The sequence below is a fragment of the Panthera pardus genome, unplaced genomic scaffold, assembly GCF_024362965.1.
Source record: "Panthera pardus isolate Hobbes unplaced genomic scaffold, ASM2436296v1 HiC_scaffold_11, whole genome shotgun sequence".
In the NCBI taxonomy this organism is placed as follows: domain Eukaryota; kingdom Metazoa; phylum Chordata; class Mammalia; order Carnivora; family Felidae; genus Panthera; species Panthera pardus.
In genome coordinates, this window is record NW_026526666.1 from 65,945,962 (window position 1) to 65,971,335 (window position 25,374).

The window sequence follows — 25,374 nt, forward strand, 5'->3', positions numbered from 1 at the left end:
GCAGCACGACCAAGACCAACTGCCACTTAGGTCGCTGCTCTTCCTACATCCTGGAGGCGAGGTGCCCACTCAGCCTTTTCTGGACTGGAAGGTGCCTTTCGAGGAAGCTGGAGTCCCGCCACGAGAAGCTGGAACCTCACAGGCGGAAGTGTAGTGTGAAGCTAAACCCTGGAGGGTGGTAAACCTGGGGCAGGGGGTCCAGAAGCTGTAGCCTCACTCTGAATGGTTGGCTGAAGTTAGCTCCAACTCCTGAGTTGATGTAATCTGAGGAAAGAGGAGCAAGCCTTCCAGTGTGCTCCCAGTGGGCTCTTTCGAATCAATTCTCGCAGTCCCCATTTTGTCCTCTGGTTCTTTTGAGGTAACCCGCTAATGCAGTCCACCCAGTGGTGTGCCACGCCCTTCCATGTCCCTGTCCCCGGGAGCTTCTCCTTTGCCCTGCCCCCTCTCCTGGTGGTGAGAATGAAGAGCCTTAAGCTGGGTCTCCCCAAGGCTCACGGTATATTCTAGTCACTTGCTATCAGGTTTAATTCAGCAGCGAATAGTAGATTTATTTGTGCATCAAAGTCCTGAGAGAAATTAAATGTTAAAAGTCTGATTTTGTTTTTTACCAACTTTAGTATATTGATTTCAGTAATTTTTTCAACCATCACGTGGCACTGAGCATTTGTGTGTCAAATCCTGTGGAAATGAAATATTTTTTGCTATCATGGAGCATCCAAGATAGGTAAAAATACTTAATTCAAGCATTTCAATACTTCTTCATTATATTAAATTCAATGAGAATTTATTAAACATTTTTGTAGATTAAGCTCTGTGCTAGGTATTGGTCATAGCAAGTTGAATCAGCTTTGGCCTACAGATCTGAGCTCACCGTCTTGTTGGAGGGAAGGGACAGAACACCAAACAATTATATTTAAAGGTAAGATGAACCCTGGTAAGTGCTACCACAAAAGATTCAGGACAAGGGAATAGAAGGAATAGAAAGAATAGAAGTCTTTGTAGAGGAACAACATGTGTAGTAAGCCCTGGAAGAAGAGAGGTTATGTTTACAAGTAGAGTTCTGACTTAAGGTTTGTATTTTCCAACAGAACTAACTTGAGGTTTCTCTGTTTTTCTCTAATTTTCTCTTGCTTTCTAGTCCATTTTGCCTCCCACCCACCCACAACCCAGTTCTGTTTTCTTGGAAGTAGCCTTGGCCAGGGTATATCACTTACAAATGATAATTACCTCTTATTAAAATACTTATTTCTGCACAAACAGTACTTGTAAAGAAAGAATTTTCATTTTTTTTAGAATTTGTTTTAGCCAAGTCAACAAAGCACAGTTCCTGTGGCCCATCTGCTAGAACACAAAAATAGCCTCAGTATGTAAAAAACAGATGTTTAAAATGGTATTCATTAAAATGAGATTCCACCTGTAATAGAAAACAGAAAGTGGATGCAAAAGGAATGTTGTAAGCTGGCAGTGCTTGCTACTGCCTTCCATTCCCTTCGAAATGTACATTTGTGGGTAAAATCTTGCTAATAGGAATATGCTTCTGGTTTTAATCTCTAGTGATATGGGTTAATAGTAATATTGAAACACAATCACCCTAGACTCATTTGGAAGGTAGCAGTCATTAAAAAACAAAACAAAACAAAAAAATCCTCCAAGGTAGATGCCTTCTTACTAGTGAACAAAATTGTCTTGGGCAGAAAATTAACGACTATCCTATATTAGCAACAGAAATGAACATTTACTGGTTACCTTCTGTGTCAGGTGCTTTAGCGTATATTTTTACACGAACCCTATGAAGGAGATATTATCTTCACTCTATAGATGAGAAAATTGAGTTATATATTAAATAACTGCCCAAAGCCACAACTACATTGGAATCCAAGACTCTTAGATTCTGAAGCCAATATACTTTTTCTACTATTTCATACTGTCTTTGCAACAAGGAAGGCATGTAGAGGTTAAAAACCCTACACTATCAGATGTAGTGTCTGGGATGTAAATCCAGGTTTATCTGATTCCAAAGCCTATGCCTGTGTACTTCTACATATTTTTGGCCTTTGCCTCCAAGTTCATTTAGCCGCATCTATGGAGTGGAGGAAAAGAAGAGAGCATCTAGTGAAATAGGCAGAGCTCTAAGTGATCATTAAGCAAACCCAGACTAGCATTTAGTAACTGTGAGCAATTCAGGAAAACATTAGGCTCATAAAAATACATTAATCATTTTTTAATGTATGTAAAATGTAGATTACCTTTATTACTTCTTAAACCATATTCTTTCATTCATTAATCCAACAGGTATTTGTTGATCTCTTACCTGTGTGAAACAGGCTTAATCAGACAAAAGTCCCTGTCTTCAAGGACTTACATTCTGGTTGGAGATGATTAAGACAGTAAACAAGATAAATATAAATCAGTGAAATATGTTGCACATTTGAATGATAAACGTTGAACAGAAAGGTAAATCAAAGATTGGGGATAGGAAGTGTGTGGAGGTGATTTTTGCAGTTTTAGGCAGCATGGCCAAGGAGGACTTTACCTGAAGGAAAAAAGAGAAAAGAGCCAAGTCAATATCTGTGGAGAGTGCATTCCAATAGATGGAATATTAAATGCAGAGGCCTTGAGGCCAGTGTGATAGGAAAAGAATATAGAAAAGATAGATATTAAGATGAGGTCAGAGTGATATAGAGAGGGAATTCAGATCATGTAGGGTCTTATGGGTCATAATAAAGACTTTGATTTTTATTCTGAATAAGATGGAAATTGTTGAAGGATACTGAACCAATGAATAACCTGATCCACATTTTTTTAATTATGATGAAACATACATAATATAAAATTTATTATCTTAACCATTTTTAAGTATACAGTTCATTAGTATTAAATACATTCACATTGCTGTGCAGCTATCACCATGATCCATCTCCATAACTGTTTTCATCTTATAGAACTGAAACTCTATGGCTATTAAACACTGACTCCCTGTTCTCCCCTCCCCCAAGGCCCTGGAAACCACCATTATACTTTCTATCTTTATAATTTTGATTAATTACCTCATATAAGTGGAATCATACAATATTTCTCTTTTTGTGACTGGCTTATTTCACTTACTATAATGTCTCCAAGGTTCATCCATGTTACAACATATTACAGAAATTCCTTCCTTTTTAAGGCTGAATAATAGTCTATTGTATGTATATACCACATTTTCCTTATTCATTTGTTGGTAGACATTTAGGTTGTTTCTAAATCTTGGCTATTGTGAATAATGCTGCCATGAACAAGAGTGTATAGTTATCTCTTTGAGATGCTGATTTTATTTCATCTTAGGTTATCCGAATTTTTGGCATTTATACATAATACTCTCATTTCTGTAAAATCAGTAATAATGCCCTCACTTTAATTTCAGATTTTAGTAATTCGAGTTGTCTCTCTTTTTTCATAGTCTATCTACCTGAAGCTTTTCAACTTTGTTGATTTTTTTGAAGAACCAACTTTTGGTTTCTTTGATTTTTCTATTGCTTTTCTATTCTCTATTTTGTTTCACTCTGTTGTCATCTTTACGATTTCCTTCTGCTAGCTTTGGGTTTAGTTTGTTCTTATTCTAATTTCTTTCTTTTTTTTAAGCCTTACAGTTTATTTATTTATTTAGAGACAGCACAAATAATATAAAAACAGGGAAGGAGACAAACCATAAGAGACTCTTAAATACAAAGAAGAAACTGAGGATTGCTGGAGGGTTTTGGGGGAGGGGGATAGGCTAAATGGGCAAGGGGCATTAAGGAGGACACTTGTTGGGATGAGCACTGGGTGTTATGTGTAAGTGATGAATCACTAAATTCTATTCCTGAAACCATTATTACACTATATGTTAACTAACTTGGATGTGAATTAAAAATAATAATAATAAAATAATAAATAAATAAATAAATAAATAAATAAATAAATAAGTAAATAAAGTGTATTTAGTCTGATATTAGTATAGCCACTTCTTCTTTCTTTTGGTTAGTATTTTTTTCTATACTTTCACTTTCAACCAGTTTGTGTCTTGAGATATCAAGCGAGTCTCTTGAAAATAGCATATAATTAGGTCATGTGTTTTGTTTTGTTTTTATTTTATTTATTTTTGAGAAGGAGAGAGAAAAAGAGTGGGGGAGAAGCAGAAAGAGAAGGAGAGAGGGAATCCCAAATAGGCTCTACACTTAGCATGGAGCCCAATGCAGGGTTCCATCTCATGATCATGAGATCATGACCTGAATGGAAATCAAGAGTCGGGAGCCGCTTAGCTGATTGAGCCACACAGTGCCCCAAGGTCCTATGTTTTTAATACAGTTTGACAATCTCTGTCTTTTGATTGGGAGTTTAACCATTTACATTTAAACTAACTGCTGATAAGGAGGGATTTGCTTCTGTCATTTCATTCTTTTTTTCTACATGCCATATAGTGTCTTTGTCCCTCATTTCCTGCATTCCTGTCTTCTTTTTTTGTGTAGTTGATTTTTTGCAATGTAGAGTTAAAATTCTTAATTTCTTTTTGTGTATAATCTATGGCTATTTGTGGTTACCATGGGGATTATATTTAACATTCTAAAGTTATAACAGTTTAAATTAATTTATAGCTGCTTAACTTAAATAACAAACAAAAACTCTGCTCCTTTACATTTCCATTTCCGTCCCTTTTGGTTATTGTGTCACAAAATTTCATCTTTATACATTGTGTGCCTAAAACATAAACAATTTTTTAATGCATTGGTCTTCTTAATTATATAGAAAACTAGATTAGAGATACAAACCAAATTTACAGTAATAGTAGCTTTTACATGAATAGTTTTAATTTTTTTAATTTTTTTTAATGTTTATTTTTGACAGAGAGACAGAGCATGAGCGGGGGAGGGGCAGAGAGAGAGGGAGACAGAATCCAAAGCAGGCTCCAGGCTCTGAGCTGTCAGCACAGAGCCCGACGAGGGGCTCGAACTCACAGATTGTGAGATCATGACCTGAGCCAAAGTCGGACGCTTAACTGACAGCCACCCAGGCGCCCCAATTTTTTTTTAATTTTTAAAGTTTATTTATTTTGAGAGACAGTGAGCAAGCAGGGGAGGGGCAGAGAGAGGGGGGGAGAGAGAGAGAGAATCCAAGCAGGCTCCACACTGTCAGTACAGAGCCTGATGCAGGGCTCAAACTCATGAACCATGAGATCATGACCTGAGCCAAAACCAAGAGTCAGATGCTTAACTAACTGAGCCACCCAGGGACCCTTCTGTGAATATTTTTTTTTATCTTTAAATGCATTAGTCTCTTAAATTATGTAGAAAACAAAAAGTTATATGCCATTGTTACAATAACAGTAGATTTTATACTTATCCATGTGTTTACCTTTATTGAGATCTTTATTTCTCCTTATAGCTTCAAGTTACTGACTAGTGTCATTTCATTTTACCTTGCAAGATTACCTTGAGCATTTCTTGCAAGGCAGGTCTAGTGGTTATGAACTCTCTCAACTTTTATCTGGGAGTGTCTTGATTTCTCCCTCACTTTTGAAGGACAGTTTTGTCAGATATAGGATTATTGGTTGACTTTTTTTCCTTTTAGCACTTTGCTTCTTTTTTCAAAGAATTTATTTATTTATTTTGAATGAGAGAATGGGGGGGCAGAGAGAGAGAGAGAGAGAAAGAGAGAGAGAGAATCCCAAGTAGGCTCCCCACTGTCAGCACAGAGCCAGATTTGGGACTCAATCTCACAAATCATGAGATCACAACCTGAGCCAAAATCAAGAGTTGGCTACTTAACTAACTAAGAAACCCAGGCACCCCTAGCACTTTGAATGTATTGGTCCACTGCCTTCTGGTCTCCAAAGTTTCTAATGAGAAATTTGCTAATAATTTCATTGAGGATCCCTTTTATGTGATGATTTGCCTATCTCTTGCTGCTTTCAAGTTTCACTCTTTGGGTTTGGCTTTTGAAAGTTTGATTATAATGTGTAATGGGTTCCTTTGAGTTCATCTTGGAGTTTGTTGAGATTCTTGACTATTTATATTCATGTCTTTCCTCAAATTTGGGAAGTTTTCAGCCATTATTTATTTCAATATTCTCTCTGCCCCTTTGTCTCTGTCTTATCCTTCCGGACTTCCACAATGAGTATCAGTGTCCCACAGGTTCCCTGAGGCTCTGTTCATTTATTTTCAATCTTTTTTCTTTCTGTTCCTCAGCCTTGACAATTTCTATTGTCCTGTTTTCAAGTTCACTGATTGTTTCTTCTGTCTGCTCAATCAAATCTGCCTTTGAATCCCTCTAGTGAACTTTTCATTTCAATTACTGGTCTTTCAGCTTTGTAATTTTAGTTTCATTTCAGTTTTTTAATCTCGTTACTGATATTTCCATTTTGTTCACCCATCACTTTTTTGACTCTACACATGTTCCTTTAGTTCTTTAAGCATCTTTAAGATAAGAGTTTTCACATCTTTGTCTAATATATTTGCTATTAAGTCTTTCAGGGACAGATTCTGTTAATTTACCTTTTTCCCTTTAATAGGCTATACTTTTCTATTTCTTTGTACATCTTGTGGGGTTTTTTTATTGTTATTGAACATTGGACATTGAACTGAATAATGTGGTAATTCTGGCAATCAGATTCTCTCCTTTCCCCAGGGTTTGCTGTTTTTTATTATTTTAAAAATAATATTTCTACTTTTTTGATTATTTTTGTCTGTGCTGAAGATCAGCCTGACAAAGTAAGCTTAATGTCTTCTTAAGTTTTTTCGGGGCATGCACAGTCGCTTTGTGATTTTTCTCCATATATTCAATTATTTTTGGATGTACTTGTCTTTAATGTCTGGCTACTGAAAGGAGAAAAGGAAAACACGAGGGTGGGAAAAAAGGGCACTAGCCCTAATTTAGTCTCCTGCAAGTCACTTCAGCTGGAGGGGGAGGGGCTTTCAACTCTTGGAGGAGATGTAACAACAATGGCTGCCAGGCTCTTTGTACGGTTGTGATCAGATGCAGCAATCAATACTCAGAGCACAAATCACCAATATTTGTAGGACAGCGTCCTTTTTACCCACCCTAGCTCCCACAAGCTGCGCAAGCTGCTCCGGAAACACATGTACAGCTGCCTGCCATGTGTCTGGGGGTTGGGGGAAGATAGCTGCTACTGTGCTAAGAGCTGAAATTGACTAAAATTAACTACAATTTACCTGTCCAGACCTTATACTGCAAGTCGGAAACCTTCAACAGACTCCAGAGTTTCAAAATTAGTTACATCAGACAGATTCTGAGGATGCAATTGTTGTCTATGTGGGGAGACAGATTCATGGTGCTTCCTCCTCTGCCATCTTCCCCAAATTCTCTATTATGTTTTAACAGGATCATTTTGGCTGCTGTGCTGAGGATATACTGAAGGAGAGCAAGGGAGGAAGCATTGAACAGTTTATGAAGTTGTTTCAGTAAGTAATCTAGGTGAAATATTCCCCAACAGGAGATTGGAAGGAAGAATAAGACAAAGGTCAGGGTAATTATTCCCCTGTAAGGTGATTACTTCCTTCAAGGTCACTTGGCTGTATCTGTTGCCTAATAGCTATTGTTCTTTTTAAGATACCTAATTCAGTGCCACTCTTTCCTTCGAAACTATAACTTCCTTTTTCTCTTTGGGATAGTGATAGCCTGGCTACTATTAAATTCAGGGTTAATGAACTATCCCTCATGGTTTCCTTGTACCTATATCTTACAAATATTCCTTTGTAAACAAACCTTCACTTAATTATCCTTTTTCAAATGTGCCTTGTGTTTACTGTTGAGACCCTAACTGGTACATGAATTCTTCAGTTTGAGATTCAATGTCTTTAGTTCTAATTAATCAAGCTTGTGAATTAATGTCCACATATTCTATATTACTATTTTTTGAAAATCTATATGATATATCAGTTACTGACAGATGTATGTTAAAATCTGTCATTATTACTGTCATATTCTATGTCTTTGAAAGCCAAGATTCTCAGTATGGAAGAGGGGAAATAAAGTAATATAGAAGACAGAAGAGATCATATGCAAACACTGTAGTATTAAATTTGAATTGGGAGTGTTAGTATGAATGTGTGAGGTATCATACAGATGTGTGTATGCATGTGTACATGTACATATATATGTGTATGAGTTAGTGTGTCCACTAAAAAAGAATAGAAAAATGACTAACCCAGCAATCTTAGCACCTATATTCCCAGATTGTAGTCTAGAATGAACATTTTCCATTACAGCTTCTTAGAAAAATGGCTTAGTCCAGGAAATATGCAAGATGAGCCTAGAACATCTTGTCATACTATATAGCAAGGAAGCTATCAAAGACTACTAGGATCAAATCAAAAGGACACATTATTAAACTTGAAGAAGTTCCCACTGGCCACATATGGAACAAATTGAATTTCAAGAAGGATAATAATTATAATAGATTGAAACTCATAGAATCCATGAGTTCAAAGTGACAAAAAAAAATTGATCACATTCAGAAATTGATAAGAAACAAATTTGTTACTTGAAGTCTGACCAAGGAAAGTGTCAAGAATTTATCCTGTCTTTTCTACATGAACTATGTCATTTGGTACTCAAATAATAGACAAAGAGAAATATCACTTTAATGAAGTATTTCATCTAATAAAAAATAAAGCTCAGCATTAGAATATCAGCATTTTGGAAGTCTCAGTAAATTAATAGCTGTAAGCATTTGAGAGCAATGGTTGTTAAATCACAACTAGACATGATATGCCTCTTAACAAACAACCACAACATTTCCTATGGTCTTGCAAATGTGAATGAACCCGAATCTGTTCTAGCCACTGGATCTGACTATCAACTTGTAGGAAATAACAGGAATCAGAGGAACACAATGAATTGTTCCTAGTTTCAAGAATATTCACTTTATAATTCATAAACTATATGTTCATGTATTACTCTTTTTAAAAAATGTTTATTTTGAGAAAGAGAGAGTACGCATGCACACACACACACACACACACACACACACACACGTGGTGGGGGGCTGGCAGAGAGAGAGGGAGAGAGAGAATCTCAAGTAGACTCCATGCTGCCAGCACAGAGCTAGATGTGGGGCTTAATTCCATGAACTGTGAGATCATGACCTGAGCTGAAATCAATGGTAGAACACTTAACCAACTGAGCCACCCAGGCACTCCTCATGTATTACTCTTAATCAGTGTTTTATTTTACAATAAAAAAAGAATAAAAACCTCCCACCAAGCTTGGGAATTGCTTATTTTTTTTGTAGTTCTATTTTTGTCATGTATAAATGCATGCCATATATATATATAAATGGTGAGAAATTATGTTTATATGTATGACAATTCATATATGAATTTATGTTTATATGTATGACAGTTTTTTAGGTACATGCAACAATTATTTAGAATTATTAAACTTTTAACTTTTGGTAAATTATGTTGTTATCCTCTATGTTGTTAATATTTTTTTCCTTGAGGGGCACCTGGGTGGCTCAGTAGGTTAAGCATCCAACTCTTGATTTCAGCTCAGGTTGTGATCAGTTTGTGAGATTGAGCCCTGTGTTGAGGTCCATGCTGTCAGCTTGGGATTCTCTCTCCTCTTTCTCAGCCTCTCTCCCCACTTTCCTCTCTTTCTCTCTTTCAAAATAAATAACCTTTAAAAAATATATTTTCCCTTGAAACCTATATTTATATTAGTATAATGATACTAACTTTCTTGTGGTTAATATTTTCCTGGTATATCTCTGACCATCTATTTAGTTTTTAATCTTACTCTATTCTTTGGTTTTACATTTGTCTCTAGTAAACCAGATATTGCTAGATTTTTTTTCACCCAGTGTATCAGTGTTTGTCTTCTACCTGAGCTTTTATATACTTTAATGTACTCCAATTATTGATATACTTGGATTTGTCTTATTGTCTTACTTTATGTTATCTCTTATTCCGTTTTTTTCTGTTTTCTTTGCAACTTCTGAATTTTTTTCATTTTACTTTTTTACCCACTACTATTTCAGAAAGTATCTCTAATGTATTAGTAGTTACCTTTTATATTTTTATGTTTATACTTAACATATCAAAGATGAAAATTAGGAGCTCCTGGGTGGCTCAGTTGGTTAAGCATTGAACACTTGATTTTGGCTCAGGTCATGATCTCTCATTTTCTGAGATCGAGCCTTGCGTGGAGCTCTGTGCTGACAGCATGGAGCCTGACTGAGATTCTCTCTCTCTCTCTGCCCCTTCTCTGCTCATGCTCTCTTTTTCTCTCTCAAAATAAATAAATAAACTTTAAAAAAAGATGAAAATGATTTAATATGTTTATCCTTTTCCAAATAACATAGAGAGTCTGAATACTTCAATTAATTAATTATTTTTGCTCTTATCATTATTTAATCTAAATATTTGAGTGAAAGACATTTGATTTTATTCCATTAGTAATACAAACATAAAGACAAAATACAAACGAGCTTTTTTGGAACAACTGAGTCAGTACAATAATTTAGATCAAACCTTCCTGACTTAATGTTATTTTTTCATGTACTTCTGCTTTTTTAAACCCTCATGATATTGTTATTATTGTTAAAAATGTTTGCCAACCCCATTTGTCAAAGAGACTGTCTTTTTTTTCATTAAATTTTCTTTCCTGCTTTGTTGAAGATTAATTGCCCATATACTTGTGGGTTCATTTCTGTTTTCTAATTTGTTTCATTGATCCATGTATCTGTTTTTGTGCCAGTATCATGCTGTCTTGATCACCACAGCTTTGTAATATAACTGAACAGCAGCATGCAAAAAAATGAAATTGGACCACTTTCTTACACCATATACAAAAATAAATTCACAATGGATTAACAACCTAAATGTGAGACAGGAAACCATTAAAATCCAGGAGGAGAACATAGGCAGTAACCTCTTTGACATTGGCCATAGCAACTTCCTACTAGAGATGTCTCCTAAGGCAAGGGAAACAAAAACAAAAATAATTTTTTTTTATTTTAAAAAATAATTTTATTTTTAAAAATAATTTTATTTTTAAAAATAATTTTATTGGGACTTCATCAAGATAAAATGCTTTTGTACAGCAAAAGAAACAATCAACAAAACTAAAAGGCAACCTTTGGAATAAGAGAAGAAATTTGGAATAACGTATCTGATAAAGGGTTAGTATCCAAAATATACAAATAACTTAAAACTCAATACCCAAAAACAAACAATCCTGTTAAAAAATGGGCAGAAGACATGAACAAACATTTCTCCAAAGAAGACATCCACATGGCCAACAAACACATGAAAAGATGCTCAGCACCACTCATTATCAGGGAAATATAAATCAAAACTACAATGAGATATTACCTCACACCTGTCAGAATGGCTAAAATTAACAACACAGGAAATGACAGGATTGGCAAGGATACAGAAGAAGGGGAACCCTCTTATACTGTTGGTGGAAATGCAAACTGGTACAGCCACTCTGGAAAACAGTTAAAAATAGAACTACCCTATGACCCAGCAATTACACTGCTAGGTATTTACCCAAAGGATACAAAAATACTAATTCGAAGGGATAGTGCACCCCAATGTTTGTAGCAGCATTTTCAACAATAATCAAATTATGGAAAAAGTCCAAATGTCCATCGACTGATGAGTGGATAAAGAAGATGTATATAAATACAATGGAATATTACTCAGCCATCAAAAAGAATGAAATCTTGCCATTTGCAGTGACATGGTTGGAGTTGGAGAATATTATGCAAAGCAAAATAAGTTATTCAAACAATGACAAATACCATGATTTCACTCCTGGAATTTAAGAAACAAAACAAATGGACATAGTGGGGGGAAAGAGAGCAAAACCAAGAAATAGACTCTTAACTATAGAGAACACACTGAGGGTTACTGGAGGGGAGGCAGGTGGGAGAGGGGGATGGGTTAAATAGGTGATGGGTATTAAGGAGGGCCCTTGTGATGAGCACTGGATGTTATATGTAAGTGATGAGTTACTAAATTCTACACCTGAAACTAACATTACGTTGCATGTTAACTAAAAACTTGGAAAGAATAAAAAATCAATATTTGGCTAGAATTACCTTTTTGGATAAGAATTGCTTATTATTCTTTTTAGGTTTAGGATTATTTATCCCTTGCATATTCATCTCACATTTCACAGAACTTCTATCTGTGATTACTTCCTACTTGAAAATTTTCTTTCAGAATTTTTTTTTACTGGAGATCTGTTTGTAACAAATTCTTTCAATTATTGTATGTTTAAAATTATCTTTAGTTCATATTTGTTCTTAAGTGATATTTTCAACAAAATGGCTATTTTGGTTGAAGCTTACTCTCTGTATTCTCATTCAGCTTTTATTGCTAGCGTTAATAAGTCAGCTATCAGTCTAATAGCATTCTTTTCATAGGCATATGTTTTTTTCTCTCTGGCTAATTTTTAAGATTTTCTTGGTCTTATATTCTATTTCACTATAAGATATGAAAGTAAAGATTTTCTATTGATAGTATTTGGTGTGTGTTGGGATTCCTGAACTTGTAGGTTCGTGTCTTTTATAAGTTCTGAATAATTCTAAGGCATTATTTTTTAAAATATTGCTGCTTCTCCACTCACTCTATCCTCTCCTTCTGACACTAATTAGTCCTTTTCTAATCTATCCTCCATGTGTCTTAATCACTATCATTTTTTCCTGTAGTAAGTGTAAAATAATTCCCTGAAATTCATCTTTCTAATCTTCATTTTGAGTATAACATTTCCATTTCTAGGAATTCAGGTTTTTTCCATATTATGTTTGTTGTTTTAAAAAAATAACCTCTTTCTCAACTATTTTCTTGATTCCTTCTTTTCAAAAAATATATTGAGCATGGATGTTTTATGTTATGTTTGTAATGATTCTGAAGTCTGTGGATCTGATTCTGCTACCTGTTTTTATGCTGGCTCTTATAAATGATATTTTGTTTCCTTGGGTGTTTTATGTTTGTTTGTTTTTTTATGATAAGGTTATATATTTTTGAATTTTATCCATGAGAATTCTTTGAAGGCATTCCAAGGAATGTGTATTTACTTTGGTGAGACATGCAGCAGTAGTAACAGACGGGAATGCCTTATTTATTTAACTTATTCTTGTATTTTGCTTTGAAATAATATTAACTTACAAAAAGACTGCAAGCACAGTACAAAGAACTCCTAGAAATCCCACTAAAGCTTTACTGACTGTCCCAGTAATGTCTTTTATAGCAAAAGGATTCTTGTGGTCAGATTTCTTTTATTCTCTTTCAATATAGAAGAGTTCCTTAGTCCTTCTTTACTTTCAGGATCTCAACAGTTTTGAACATTGCAGGAGACTTATTTTGTAGAATGTCTTTTTACATGTTCCTGATGTTTCTTTATAATTAGATTTCTTTATAATTAGATTCGGGTTATGCATTTTTGGCAGGAACATAAAAAAATCATTCTTGGATTTTTAAATTACCTCCCATTAGGTAGTACACAATGCTGGTTTGTTCCGTTATTGGTGATGGTAACTAATATCATTTGAATTAGGGATCATGTTTTTCACCATTATGATTAATAAGTAGTTTGTTCAGAGATATTTTGAGTACCTTTCAGCTTCAGGTCCACATTTCATTACCTGCTCTGTAAGATGGAACTTGAGCCTGTAAACATTTCTCTTTTGCCTGATGATACAATGTTAATCTTTGTCAGGACAGGGTGCTGGAGGACACTAAAGAAAAAAAAAAACTGGTTTTTCTTCCTGGTTTTAGTATGCTTTCCTCAGCAGTCTTCTGTAGTAAGTAGCTTCTGCAGTGTGTGGTAGCCACTGCATGTAGTGACCATCAGCATTTGATATCTTACCATTAATGGCTTCCCTTGGCCCCCTAGAAGGCAACTTTCTGCACAGTGTGAGTTCTACCACTGAGGCACTTTCCTAAATGACTCCCCCTGGTACCTCAGTGGGCCACAGCTGCATCCTTTCCAATGAGGGCTAGATCAGAGCATGGATGGAGAGCTTTTTCAGATTTGCTCCTTCTGCTTAGTCCTGGAGGTAGTTCTGCTCCCTGTATCTACTATTCTAGTAATCTTTAGAGTTCTGTTTTGCTTTTGTTAATTAATTCCTTGTTAGGAGGAGCCAAGATGGTGGAACAGCATGGAAGCTTTTCTTGTGTCTCATGTCCATGAAATACAGCCAGACCAACACTAAACCATCCTACACACCTAGAAAACTGATTGGAGGATTAACACAACAATCTGCACAACCTGAACCACAGAATTCAGCAGGTACGTGGCTCAGAGAGGTGAATTTGGGGAGCGAGAAGCTGCGAAAGGTAGGGAACCACTTTTGAGGGTGGAGAGAGGATGGAGACTGGGGAGGGGAGGAGAATATGGGAAAAGCACCCCTCCCCAAAAGCAGCTGGAGGGAAAGTGGAAAACTGGAAACAGCCACAGGGACTAAACTAAAAAGGGAGAAATGAGAAAGGGAAGGTTTAAATTCCATTAAGACTGTCAACAAAGGGAGCGCAAAGGCTGCAACTCCGCAGCTCAATACCTGGCAGTGCTCTGGTGGGAAGGGCAAATCCCTAGGAACAGAGTGGGGTCCGGGAGGCTCTTGGGCCACATGGGGAAAAGAAGTTCCACTGCTGGAAGGACATTTGGTAGAGACTGTTGAAGCCACCTGGTCCCAGCAGACCCCAGAAGGCAGCCACATTTGCTGGTGCTGAGGCAAGGTCATTAAGGGTGAAGCCGGGTGCCAGAGGTGTGTTGTGATTTTCCATAACCCCTGAAATGGTGCTGCCACACTGTCTCACGAACTTTTTCTGGGGCGGGCTGGCACCTCACCACAGTCTCCGGGCACCGGGAGCAGCAGGGCCCAGTGGACGTTCCTGGGTACAGCCAACATTTGGCCATTGCTCATTCATCCATAGCTCAGTGAGACCCTCCTGCAGAGGCACAGAACGGGTCAAAGCCGCAGTCCTTTGGAAGTAAGGGGCCAGGCAAAACAGCCGCATCTGAGACAAAACTTGCGAGAGAGGTACTGCCTGGGGCCTGGTCACAGAGAGTGAAAAAGCAGGGAGTGGACGAGAGCTGAAGACAGAGGATGGGTGCGCGGTTGCTGATCCTGGAGAACAAACTGGGTAGCTGGGTGGGACCATTTAAATGCTCCCGCACATGCACATATGCACCTACGAGCGCCACAACAATCCACCCCAGTAGGCTAGCAGCGCCATCTAGTGGAGACCGAAGCTGTTGCACTGAGCCCCACACAACTGGACCAACTTCATTCTTCAAGAACACAAGTCTCACCACCGGTTAATTTTTGGACTATAAAGAGCTATATAGACTGACTTCTAGGGGAAAACGAAGCAATTTCAGTCCTACTTCAATCAGTTAGCAGGTTCATCTATTCTATTTTCTTCTTTTTTTTCTTTTTTGTTTTTCTCTTTTACAATTCTTCTCTTTTTCTTGAATACAGAAAGAGAAAAAAATTCATTTTTATTTTAAATTTTTATTAAAAATATTTTTCTTTAATTTTTATTACTATATTTTTTACTTTTGTGTAAATTTTTTCAAATTCTACTTACTTCCATCATTTTATTTTAGTCTTCAGTGTATTCACCTTTTCAAATTTTCAAACAATTTCCTTTCTTTTCTCTTTTTCATTTCTTTTCTTTTTCTTGAATGCAGAAAGAGAAAAACTTCATTTTTACTTTCAATTTCTATTAAAAATATTTTTATTTAATTTTTAATTACTATATTTTTTCTTTTATGTAAATTTTTTTCATTCTATTTTGCTTCCATCATTTTATTTTTGTCTACTATAGTGTATTCACTTTTTCAAATTTTCAAACGATTTCTCTTTTTCCTTTTTTATCGTTTTTCTCTTTTCGTTTCTTTCCTTTTTTCTTAAATACAGAAAAAGAAAAAATCGTATTTATTTTTAATTTTCATTAAAAGTATTTTCCTTTAAATTTTTTTCTACTATATTATTTACTTTTGGGTATATGTTTTCAAATTCTATTTTACCCCCATCATCTCATTTTAGTCTACTTCACTATATTCATTTTTCATGTTCTCAAATGATTTCCTTTTTTTCCCTCCCTTCCCCTTTTTGTCCCTATAATCTGTCAAACTGCTTTCAACACCCAGACCAAAACACACCTAGGATTTGGCATCACTATTAGATTTGTGTGTGTGTGTCTGTGTGTTTTTAATTTTTAATTTTAATATTTCTTTTAATTTTAAGTCTTTTAACTTTAATTTTTCTACTTCATTAATTCCTTTTCTCCCTTCAAAATAACAAACGAAGGAATTCACCCCAAAAGAAAAAGCACAAAGAAACGACAGCCGGGGATTTAACTAACACAGATACAAGCAAGATGTTTGAACCAGAATTTAGAATCATGATAATAAGAATACTAGCTGGAGTCGAAAATAGATTAGAATCCCTTTCTGCAGAGATAAAATAAGTAAAAAATAGCCAGAATGAAATTTAAAATGCTATAACTGAGATGCAATCACGGATTGATGCAGCGGTGCAAGGATGGACAAGGCAGAACATAGAATCAGCAATATAGATGACAAACTTATAGAGTATAATGAAGCAGAAAAAAAGAGGGAGATTAAGGCAAAAGAGCACAATTTAAGAATTAGAGAAATCAATGACTCATTAAAAAGGAACAACATCAGAATCATAGGGGTCCCAGAAGAGGAAGAGAGAGAAATAGGGGTACAAGGGTTACATGAGCAAATTATAGCGGGAAACTTTCCTAACCTGGGGAAAGACACAGACATCAAAATCTAGGAAGCACAGAGGACCCCCATAGATTCAACAAAAACCGACTATCAACAAGGCATATCATAGTCAAATTCACAAACTACTCAGGCAAGGAGAGAATCATGAAAACAGCAAGGGAAAAAAAGTCCCTAACATACAAGGGAAGAGAGATCAGGTTTGTAGCAGGCCTATCCACAGAAACTTGGCAGGCCAGAAAGGAGTGGCGGGATATATTCAATGTGCTGAATCAGAAAAACATGCAGCCAAGAATTCTTTATCCAGCAAGGCTGTCATTCAAAATGGAAGGAGAGATTAAAAGATTCCCAGACAAACCAAAACTAAAGGAGTTTGTGACCACTAAACCAGCCCTGCATGAAATTTTAAGGGGGACTCTCTGAGGAGAGAAAAGATGAAAATATATATACAAAATAAATGAATACCAACAGCAACAAGGATTAGAAAGGACCAGAGAATACCACCAGAAACTCCAACTCAATAACCATGATAATGGCCATCAATTCATATCTTTCAATACTCACTCTGAACGTCAATGGACTCAATGCTCCAATCAAAAGACATAGGGTAACAGAATGGATAAGAAAACAAGATCCATCTATATGCTGTTTACAAGACACCCACTTTAGACCTAAAGACACCTTCATATTGAAAGTAAGGGAATGGAGAACGACCTATCATGCTAATGGTCAACGAAAGAAAGCCGGAGTAGCCGTACTTATATCAGACAATCCAGACTTTAAAATAAAGACTGTATCAGGACATGCAGAAGGGCATTATATCATAATCAAGGGGTCTATAGACCAAGAAGACCTAACAATTGTAAACATTTATGCGTCAAATGTGGCAGCACCCAAATATATAAATCAACTAATCACAAACATAAAGAAACTCATTGATAGTAATACCATAATAGTAGGAGACTTCAACACCCCACTCACAGCAATGGACAGATCATCTAATCAAAAAATCAAAACAAGGAAACAAGGAAACAATGGCTTTGAATGACACACTGGACCAGATGGACTTAACAGATATATTCAGAACATTTCAGCCTAAAGCAGCAGAATATACATTCTTCTCCAGTGCACATGGAACGTTCTCCAGAAGAGACCATATACTGGGACACAAATCACCCGTAAGTAAGTACAAAAAGATCAAGATCATATCGTGCTTATTTTCAGACCACAATGCTATGAACCTCGAAATCAACCACAAGAAAAAAATTGGATAGGTAACAAATACTTGGAGACTGAAGAACATCCTACTAAAGAGTGAATGGGCTAATGAAGCAGTTAAAGAGGAAATTAAAAAGTATATGGAAGCCAATGAAAATGATAACACCACGACCCAAAACATCTGGGACGCAGCAAATGCGGTCATAAGAGGAAAGTATATAGCAATCCAGACCTTCCTAAAGAAGGAAGAAAGATCTCAGATACACAACCTAAACTTATGCCCTAAGGAGATGGAAAAAGAACAAATAAAACCCAAGACCAGCAGAAGACAGGAAATAATAAAGATTAGAGCAGAAATTAATGCCATCGAAACCAAAAACACAGTAGAACAGATCAATGAAACCAGAAGCTGGTTCTCTGAAAGAATTAACAAAATTGATAAACCCCTAGCCAGTTTCATCAAGAAGAAAAAGGAAAGGACCCAAGTAAATAAAAGCAAGAATCAAAGAGGAGAGCTCACAACCAACACAACAAAAAATAAAAACAATAATAAGAGAATATTATGAGCAATTATATGCCAATAAAATGAGTAAACTGAAAGAAATGGACAAATTCCTAGAAACATACATATTACAAAACTGAAACAGGAAGAAATAGAAAATTTGAACAGACCAATAACCAGTAAGGAAATTGAATTAGTAATCAAAACTCTGCCAAAAACCAGAGCCCAGGGCCAGATGGCTTTCCAGGGGAATTCTACCAAACATTTAAAGAAGAGTTAACACTTATTCTCTTGAAACTGTTCCAAAAAATAGAAATGGAAGGAAAACTTCCAAACTCTTTCTATGAAGCCAGCATTACCTTGATTCCAAAACCAGACAGAGACCCCACTAAAAGGGGAACTATAGACCAATTTCCCTGATGAACAGCGATGCAAAAATCCTCAACAAGGTATTAGCCAACCAGATTCAACAATACATTAAAAAATTATTCACATGACCAAGTGGGATTTATACCTGGGATGCAGGTCTGGTTCAATATCTGCAAAACAATTAACATGATTCATCACATCAATAAAAGAAAGGACAAGGACCATATGATCATATCAATAGATGCAGAGAAAGCATTTGACAGACTACAGCATCCTTTCTTGATAACAACCCTCAAGAAAGTAGGGATAGAAGGAGCATACCTCGAGATCATATAAGCCATATATGAATGAGTCAACGCTAATATCATCCACAATGGAGAAAAACTGAGAGCTTTCCCTCTGAGGTGAGGAACAAGACAGGGATGTCCACTCTCGCCACTGTTATTCCACATAGTATTGGAGGGTTTAGCCTCTGCAATCAGACAACACAAAGAAGTAAAAGGCATCCAAATTGGCCACAAGGAGGGCAAACTTTCACTCTTCGCAGATATGATCCTCTATATGGAAAACCCAAAGATTCCACCAAAAAACTGCTAGAACTGATCCATGAATTCTGCAAAGTTGCAAGATATAAAATCGATGCACAGAAATCGGTTGCATTCCTGTACACTAACAATGAAGCAACAGAAAGAGAAATCAAGGAATCGATCCCATTCACAATTGCACCAAAAACCATAAAGTACCTGGGAATACATTTAACCAAAGAGGTGAAAAATCTATACACTGAAAACTATAGGAAGCTTATGAAAGAAATTGAAGAAGACACAAAAAAATGGAAAAAGATTCCATGCACCTGGATAGGAAGAACAAATAGTGTTAAAATGTCGATACTACCCAAAACAATCTACATATTCAATGCAATCCCTATCAAAGCAACACCAGCATTCTTCACAGAGCTAGAACAAATAATCCTAAACTTTGTATGGAACCAGAAAAGACCCCAAATAGCCAAAGCAATCTTGAAAAAGAAAACCAAAGCAGGAGGCATCACAATCCCGGACTTCAAGCTCTACTACAAAGCTGTAATCATCAAGACAGTATGGTACTGGCACAAGAACAGACACTCAGATCAATGGAACAGAATAGAGAACCCAGAAATGGACCCACAAACGTATGGCAAACTAATCTTTGACAAAGCAGGAAAGAATATCCAATGGAATAAAGACAGTCTTTTCAGCAAGTGGTGCTGGGAAAACTGGACAGCGACATGCAGAAGAATGAACCTGGACCACTTTCTTACACCATACACAAAAATAAGCTCAAAATGGATGAAATACCTAATGTAAGACAAGAACCCATCAAAATCCTCAAGAAGAAAGCAGGCAAAAACCTCTTTGATCTTGCCCACAGCAACTTCTTACTCAACATGTCTCCGGAGGCAAGGGAAACAAAAGCAAAAATGAACTACTGGGACCTCCTCAAAATAAAAAGCTTTTGCACAATGAAGGAAACAATCAACAAAATTAAAAGGCAACCAACAGAATGGGAGAAGATATTTGCAAATGACATATCAGATAAAGGGTTACTATTCAAAATCTATAAAGAACTTAGCAAACTCCGCCCCCAAAAAACAAATAATCCAGTGAAGGAATGGGCAAAAGACATGAATAGACACTTTTCCAAGGAAGACATCCAGATGGCCAACCGACACACGAAAAAATGCTCAACATCACTCCTCATCAGGGAAATACAAATCAAAACCACAATGAGATACCACCTCACACCTGACAGAATGGCTAACATTAACAACTCAGGCAACAAAGATGTTGGCGAGGATGCAGAGAAAGAGGATATCTTTTGCATTGTTGGTGTGAATGCAACCTGGTGTAGCCACTCTGGAAAACAGTACGGAGATTCCTCAAAAAACTCAAAATAGAACTACCCTACCACCCAGAAATTGCACTACTAGGCATTTATCCAAGAGATACAGGTGTGCTGTTTCGAAGGGACACATGCACCCCCATGATTATAGCAGCACTATCAACAATAACCAAACTATGGAAAGAGCCCAAATGTCCATCGATGGATGAATGGATAAAGATGTGGTATATATATATACCATATATATATACATACACACAATGAAGTATTACTCGGCAACCAAAAAGAATGAAATCTTGCCATTTACAACTACGTGGATGGAACTGGAGACTGGAGGGTATTATGCTAAGCGAAATTAGTCAGTCAGAGAAAAACAAATATATGACTTCACTCATATGAGGACTTTAACACACAGAACAAATGAATATAAGGGAGGGGAAGCAAAAATAATATAAAAACAGGGAGTGAAACAAAACATAAGAAACTCTTAAATATGGGGAGCAAACAGAGGGTTACTAGAGGGTTTGTGGGAGGGGGATGGGTTAAATGGGTAAGGGGTACTAAGAAATCTACTCCTGAAATCATTGTTGCACTATATGCTAACTAAATTGGATGTAAGTGTTAAAAAATAAAAAATTAAATTAAAAAATAATAATAATTCCTTGTTACAATTTGTGATCCTTTATACTTAACTTCCTCTGTTCAAATTATTGTGTAGTTTATTTCTGCTAAGTGGACCCTAATTAATCCAGATTTAGTACAGGGAGTGGTCCCAAAAGATAGACCAGAAAAGACTGAATTTGGGACTTTGTTTAATCATGCTCTTGGGCTTGAATGCAGTGCTGAGATCCTTGCCAATAGGAAGTGGGATGCTAGTAGCTCATGTCATGAAATATCACCACAAATAATCATGCTATTACCTGCAGTTAATTGGCAACAAGTAACAACTGAAACGACTCACTTGTGAGCCCAAGTGACTACTGCATTTGAACATTATGACAATGATGACTAAAAGAATTAGTATGGAATGTATTCTACTGAGTGAATTGAGTATTTACAGAAAGTAAATGACAAGTTCAAATCTTTTTCTCTCAGCTAAAGTCATGACCTAAGAACGAAAGAGTGGCCTTGACAATCATAATGTCTTTTGTCTTATGGTCGCAGAACTGATAGTGCCAGAAAGAAAATATAAAATTTAATTGCATATATTGTTGAATTCCACTGTCAGTTGAATTCATAGTTCCACCAAGTTCCTGAGGAAAACTTAGAAAATTGATTCATATATTAGTCTGTTCAGGCTGCTATAACAAAATACCACAGACTGAGTAGTTTATAAAAAAAAAAAAACAGAAATTTTAAGATTGTTTGTTCTATCTCTGTGAAGAATGCAGGTATTAATTTGATAGGGATTGCATTGAATGTATACATTGCTTTGGGTAGTATCGTAATTTTTTTTAAGTTTTTTAAATGTTTGTTTATTTTTGAGACAGACAGAGCACGAGCAGGGGAGGGGCAGAGAAAGAGACACACAGAATCTGAAGCAGGCTTCAGGCTCTGAGACATCAGCACAGAGCCCGACATGGGGCTCGAACTCATGAAGCAAGAGATCATGACCTGAGCCAAAGTTGGACGCTTAACTGACTGAGCCACACAGGCGCCCAGGTAGTATTGACATTTCAACAATATTTGCTCTTTCAGTCAATGAGTATGAAACGTTTTTCCATTTCTTTGTGTTCTTCAATTCATTTCTTTAGCTTTCTCTAGTTTTCAATGTACAGATCTTTGACCTCTTTGGTTAGGTTTATTTCTAGGGATTTTGTAGGTTTTGGTGCAATTATAAATGGGATCGATTCCTTGATTTCTCTTCATTATTGAATGAATGCTGCTTCGTTATTGATGTATAGAAATGTAACTGATTTCTGTACATTGATTTTATATCCTGCAACTTTGCTGAATTCACATATCAGTTCTCGCAGTTTTTTGGTAGTCTTTTGGGTTTTCCATGTAGAGTATCATGTCGTCTGTAAAGAGTGAAAGTTTGACTTCTTTCTTGCCAATTTGGATGCCTTTTATTTCCTTTTGTTGTCTGATTGCTAAGGTTAGGACTTCCAGTACTATGTTGAACAACAATGGTGAGAGTGGACATCCCTGTTGTGTTCCTGACCTTAGGGGGAAAGCTCTCAGTTTTTCCCCATTGAGGATGATATAACTGTGGACCTTCCATATATGGCCTTTATGATAAGGTATGTTCTTTCTATCCCTACTTTCTTGAGTGTTTTTATCTGAAAAGGTGCTTAAAAATAGACACATAGATCAATAGAATAGAATAGAATAGAGAACCCAGAAATGGACCCACAAATATTGGCCAACTAATCTTCGACAAAGCAGGAAAAACAGTATCCAATGGAAAAAAGACAGTCTCTTCAGCAAATGGTCCTGGAAGAACTAGAGAGTGACATGCAGAAAAATGAAACTGGACCAGTTTCTTACACCATACACAAAAATAAGTTCAAAATGGATGAAAGACCTAAATGTGAGACAGGAAACCATCAAAATCCTAGAGGAGTAAACAGGCAGCAACCTCTTTAGCCTCGGTCAAAGCAACTTCTTACTAGACATGTCTCTGAAGGTAAGGGAAATAAAAACAAAAATAAACTATTAGGACCTCATCAAGATAAAAATCTGCACAGAGAAGGAAACAATCAACAAAACTAAAAGGCAACTGATGGAATGGGAGAAGATATTTGCAAATGACATATCAGATAAAGGGTTACTATCCAAAATCTATAAAGAACTTAGCAAACTCCACACCCAAAAAACAAATAATCCAGTGAAGAAATAGGCAGAAGACATGAATAGACACTTTTCCAAGGAAGACATCCAGATGGCCAACAGACACATGAAAAGATGCTCAACATCACTCATCGTCAGGTAAATACAAATCAAAACCACAATGAGATATCACCTCACACTGGTCAGAGTGGCTAAAATGAACAACTCAGGAAACAACAGATGTCAGTGATGATGTGGAGAAAGGGGAATCCTCTTGCACTGCTGGTGGGAATGCAAACTGGTGCAGCCACTGTGGAGAACAGTATGGAGGTTCCTCAAAAAATGAAAAATAGGGCTACCCTACGAGCCAGCAATTGCACTACTAGGAATTTATCCAAAGGATACAAAAATGCTGATTTGAAGGGGCACATGCACCCTAATGTTTATAGAGGCATTATCAACAATAGCTAAATTATGAAAAGAGCCCAAATGTCCATCAACTAATGAATGGATTAAGTAAGATTTGGTATATATATATGAATATTATTCAGCAATCACAAAGAATGAAATCTTGCAAGTTGCAACAACATGGGTAGAACTGGAGGGTATTATGCTAAGTGAAATAAGTCACTCAGAGAAAGACTGATATACGATTTCATCCATATGTGGAATGTGAGAAACTTAACAGATGAACATAGGGGAAGGGAAGGAAAAATAAGAAAAACAAAGAGGGAGGCAAACCGTAAGAGACTGTTAAATACAGAGAACAAACTGAGAGTCGATGAGGTTTGGGAGTTCAAGGGGTGGGTGAAATGGGTGATGGGCATTAAACAGGGCACTTTTCGGGATGAGCACTGGGTGTCATATGTAAGAGATGCATCACTGAGTTCTATTCCTGAAGCCAAGACTACACTGTATGTTAACTAACTTGGGAATAATAATAATATTATTATTATTCTCTGTCTCCCTCTCTCTCTGACCCTCCCATAGGTTCTCTTGCTCTCTCTCTTTCTCTTTTTTTTTTACCTTCTTTTTATTTTTATTTATTTTTTATTTTTTATTTTTTTATTTTTTTCAATATATGAAATTTATTGCCAAATTGGTTTCCATACAACACCCAGTGCTCATCCCAAAAGGTGCCCTCCTCAATACCCATCACCCACCCTCCCCTCCCTCCCAACCCCCATCAACCCTCAGTTTGTTCTCAGGTTTTAACAGTCTCTTATGCTTTGGCTCTCTCCCACTCTAACATCTTTTTTTTTTTTCCTTCCCCTCCCCCATGGGTTTCTGTTAAGTTTCTCAGGATCCACGTAGGAGTGAAAACATATGGTATCTGTCTTTCTCTGTATGGCTTATTTCACCTAGCATCACACTCTCCAGTTCCATCCACGTTGCTACAAAGGGTCATATTTCGTTCTTTCTCATTGCCATGTAGTACTCCATTGTGTATATAAACCACAATTTCTTTATCCATTCATCAGTTGATGAACATTTAGGCTCTTTCCATCATTTGGCTATTGTTGAGAGTGCTGCTATAAACATTGGGGTACAAGTGCCCCTATGCATCAGCACTCCTGTATCCCGTGGGTAAATTCCTAGCAGTGCTATTGCTGGGTCATAGGGTAGATCTATTTTTAATTTTTTGAGGAACCTCCACACTGTTTTCCAGAGCAGCTGCACCAATTTGCATTCCCACCAACAGTGCAAGAGGGTTCCCGTTTCTCCACATCCTCTCCAGCATCTATAGTCTCCTGATTTGTTCATTTTGGCCACTCTGACTGGCGTGAGGTGGTATCTGAGTGTGGTTTTGATTTGTATTTCCCTGATGAGGAGCGACGTTGAACATCTTTTCATGTGCCTGTTGGCCATCTGGATAACTTCTT

The 25,374-nt window shown here is 36.6% G+C and overlaps 1 pseudogene; it reads left to right on the forward strand.

Moving 5' to 3' along the window:
* The first annotated feature begins 369 nt into the window (after positions 1-369).
* Positions 370-25,374, forward strand: part of LOC128775935 (histone H3.3A-like) — a 94,350-nt pseudogene continuing 69,345 nt past the window's right edge.